Source organism: Cryptomeria japonica, unplaced genomic scaffold (genome assembly GCF_030272615.1).
Source record: "Cryptomeria japonica unplaced genomic scaffold, Sugi_1.0 HiC_scaffold_277, whole genome shotgun sequence".
Classification (NCBI taxonomy): Eukaryota; Viridiplantae; Streptophyta; class Pinopsida; order Cupressales; family Cupressaceae; genus Cryptomeria; species Cryptomeria japonica.
The window spans coordinates 112,610-116,763 of NW_026729099.1; the positions used below are offsets into that span (position 1 = coordinate 112,610).

The window sequence follows — 4,154 nt, forward strand, 5'->3', positions numbered from 1 at the left end:
TCTCAAGTGGGAAATTCTATAATCTCAACTTTTTTTGCCTTTTCAGGAAACTTTTGAATGGAGCGCATCATTGGTGCGCTCCGAAGTGTGCTCCAAGGTGCGCACCTCTGGTGTGCTCCAAAGCTCTCTCCAGCTGCGTGCACCTGCCCCGGCCGCGCACCCGGCCCCGCCCAGCTTCGCTCACCTGTCCCGGGCGTCTGGTGCGGAACCTTAGAGTAAGAAACATCACCGTGCACCTTGGCCAACGTGCGCGACTCGACCGAGCGCGCACTGGCCGAGGTGCACACCGATTTCACCTGGGTGCGCGCGCAGCACCTCGGGCGCACCGGGGTGCGCGCACAACGCCCGGGTTGCACCGTGGCCTGTGTGCTCGGGGCGCCTCGGGTGCGCGCTCGGTGTCGCCCCCGCGCGCGCGGTAGTGCGGGCAGCGCACCCCGGCCCGGCCCGGCCCCGACGAGAACGCAAACGGGCAAAAGGTTTATTCAAATAGCATTGCGACGCCCGGCGAAAAACTAAGAAAGGGTGCAACACCGGGACTTCCCGGGAGGTCACCCATCCCAGTACTACTCCGGCCCAAGCGCGCTTAACTGCGGAGTTCTGATGGGATCCGGTGCACTAACGCTGGTATGATCGCACCCGTTATGAGCTTGTCGCAGTGTGTACTTAGCAAACCGCGACCCACGTGCGAATCCACCCCGGCCACCCACCCCCGTCGAGGTGCACACCCTCCCTCGCGAAGTGCGCCCCGTTCGCCAAGTGTGAGCCCTGCCCGGGTGCGCGCACCTTGCTAGGGCGTCGGGTGTGCACCCGGCCCGGCCTACGTGCGTGCACCTGGACGGGGCGTCGTGTGCGTGCAGTGTCCCGTCTGCAACGCGGTGCCCACACACCACCTCGGGCGCAACGACCTGCGCTCACATGTGGGCCGAGTGCACCTTGGTGCATGTTCGGGGCGCCTCGGGTGCACGCTCGATCTTGCCCCGGTGCACCAAGGCGCTCGGTTTGCCCCGGGTGCGCACTTGGTGCAAGGTGGGCACCCAAAATAGGGATCAAGCACCAAAACACAAGTTTCGGGATGCAAAATGGGACCCAAGGACCACAAATGCGTTCCAAGACCCATGATGGGTCCACGAGAACAAAAATGTGTTCCGAGACTTAATAAACAAATATTGGGTTTTAGGAGAAGAAACATGCTCTGATGCCCAAAACGAGAATCGACCCCGAAAAGGCCACAGGCCAAAAGTGGGATGCGAGACAAAAAAAAATGGGACCCGAGGACCAAAATTGGGTTCCCAGGTCGAAGACAGGGCAACCGGACAAGAAACGACCTCTAAGGCTCGAAATGAGTCCCGACGACTAAAACTTGACAAGAAGCACCCATCAGGCACCCAACTCGACACCCATGGGATGCCGACCCACCCGGGCTTCCACCTAGCACACCTTGGCACCCACCCACCCTCGCACCCAACCTCGCACCCAACTTAGCACCTTTGAACCCACATTGGCACTCACCCTGACCCTGGCACCTTGGAACCCACATTGGCACTCACCTTGACCCTGGCACCCACCTTTGCACTCACCTTGGGACCCACCCTGGCTCCCACCTCGGCACCCACCCAGACACCCACCTTGGTTCCTTGGCACCCACCTTGGATCCTTGGCACCCACCCCGACACCCACCTTGGCACGCAACTTGGCTACTTGCCACCCACCTTGGCTCCTTGACGCCCACCCCGACAACCACCCCGTGACCTACCCTGGCTAGGGTTGGTGCACACCCACCCTGGTGCCCACCTTGGCACCCACCCCATGACCCACCTTGGCACGCACCTTAGTACCCACCCCGTTACCCACCCTAGGACCCACCCCGTGACCCACCTTGGCCAGGGTGGGTGCCTTGGTGCGCACAACTTGCCTGGGCTGCACACCAGGGCGGGCTCAAGATGGCACCCGCGTTCCGTTTTTTTCACTATCTTTCAAAACGGAAATTTTAAAATCTCGTTTTTTTTTTTTTTTTGCCTTTTCTGGAAATTAGTGAAGGCAGCGCATCAAAGGTGCGCAATGCTGGTGCGAACCCGGGAGCGCTCCGATGTGTGCTCCAAGGTGCGGCGTGCACGAAGTCCGAGCCCGGCTTGCCCCGGGTGCGCACCTCGCGTGCACCTTCGCCGGGGTGAGCACCTTGGCTGGGTTGCGCGCCCTGGTGCGCACCAAGGAGCGCTCTGAAGTGTGCTCCAAGGTGCGGCGTGCACGAAGTCGGAGCTCGGTTTGCCCCGGGTGTGCACCTCGGGTGCGCACCTCGCGTGCACCTTCGCTGCGGTGGGCACCTTGGCTGGGTTGCGCGCCTTGGTGGGCACCATGCAGTGCACGAAGTCGGAGCCCGGTTTGCCCCGGGCGCGCACCTCCGCCAGGGTGGGCACCTTGGTGCGCACAACTTGCCTGGGCTGCGCACCAGGAAGGGCTCAAGATGGCACCCGCGTTCCGTTTTTTTCACTATCTTTCAGAACGGAAATTTTAAAATATCGTTTTTTTTTGCCTTTTCTGGAAATTAGTGAAGGCAGCGCATCAAAGGTGCGCAACGCTGGTGCGAACCTGGGAGCGCTCCGATGTGTGCTCCAAGGTGCGGCGTGCACGAAGTCGGAGCCCGGTTTGCCCCGGGTGCGCCCTGGTGGGCACCATGGTGCGCACCAAGGAGCGCTCCGAAGTGTGCTCCAAGGTGCGGCCTGCACGAAGTCGGAGCCCGGTTTGCCCCGGGCGTGCACCGCGGGTGGGCACCTTGGTGCGCATGCCTTGCCTGGGCTGCGCACCAGGGCGGGCTCAAGATGGCACCCGCGTTCCGTTTTTTTCACTATCTTTCAAAACGGAAATTTTAAAATCTCATTTTTTTTTGCCTTTTCTGGAAATTAGTGAAGGCAGCGCATCAAAGGTGCGCACCTCGCTGCCCACCACGGTGCGCAACGCCGGTGGGCACCCGGGAGTGCTTCGAAGTGTGCTCCAAGGTGCTGCGTGCACGTTGTCGGAGCCCGGTTTGCCCCGGGTGCGCACCTCGCGTGCACCTTCGTCGAGGTGGGCACCTTGGCTGGGTTTGCCCCGGCTGCGCTCCGAAGCGGGGTTATTGGAGCGCCGCCTCTTTTTTTGTCGGAGCGTTTGGTGGGGTTTCTCGCATTGGCTCTTCCCAGGCCCGGTTGCCACCCTGGCGCGCACGAAGTCGGAAGTAGGGTTAATTGCCCGGGTGCGCACCTTTGCCAGGGTGGGCACCTTACCTGGGCTGTGCACCAGGGCGGGCTCAAGATGGCACCCGCGTTCCGTTTTTTTCACTATCTTTCAAAACGGAAATTTTAAAATCTCCTCTTTTTTTTGCCTTTTCTGGAAATTAGTGAAGGCAGCGCATCAAAGGTGCGCACCTCGCTGCCCACCTTGGTGTGCTCTGAGGTGCGCACCCGGGAGCGCTACGAAGTGTGCTCCAAGGTGCGGCGTGCACGTTGTCGGAGCCCGGTTTGCCCCGGGTGCGCACCTCGCCTGCACCTTGGCCGGGGTGGGCACCCTGGCTGGGTTTGCCCAGGGTGCGCTCCGAAGCGGGGTTACTGGAGCGCCCCCTCTTTTTTTGTCAGAGCGTTTGGTGGGGTTTCTCGCATTGGCTCTTCCCAGGCCCGGTTGTTGGGTGCGCTCCCACCCTGGCGCGCGCGAAGTTGGAAGTTGGGTTAATTGCCCGGGCGCGCACCTTCGCCAGGGTGGGCACCTTGGTGCGCACACCTTGGCTGGGCTGCGCACCAGGGCGGGCTCAAGATGGCACCAGCATTCCCTTTTTCTCACTATCTTTCAAAACGGAAATTTTAAAATCTCGTTTTCTTTTGCCTTTTATGGAAATTAGTGAAGGCATCGCATCAAAGGTGCGCACCTCGCTGCCCACCTTGGTGTGCTCCGAGGTGCCCACCACGGTGCGCTCCGAGGTGCCCACCACGGTGCGCAACGCCGGTGCGAACCCGGGAGCGCCCCGATGTGTGCTCCAAGGTGCGGCGTGCACGAAGCCGGACCCCGGTTTGCCCCGGGTGCGCACCTCGCGTGCACCTTGGTGCGCACACCTTGGCTGGGTTGCGCGGCCTGGTGGGCACCATGGTGCGCACCAAGGAGCGCTCCGAAGTGTGCTCCAAGGTGCGGCG

The 4,154-nt window shown here is 61.6% G+C and overlaps 1 non-coding gene across 1 annotated transcript; it reads right to left on the reverse strand.

Moving 5' to 3' along the window:
• Nucleotides 1-519: 519 nt before the first annotated feature.
• LOC131869983 (5S ribosomal RNA) lies at nucleotides 520-638 on the reverse strand. The gene has a single exon (XR_009368351.1). It is a non-coding gene; the product is annotated as a 5S ribosomal RNA (ribosomal RNA).
• Between the last annotated feature and the right edge of the window lie 3,516 nt (nucleotides 639-4,154).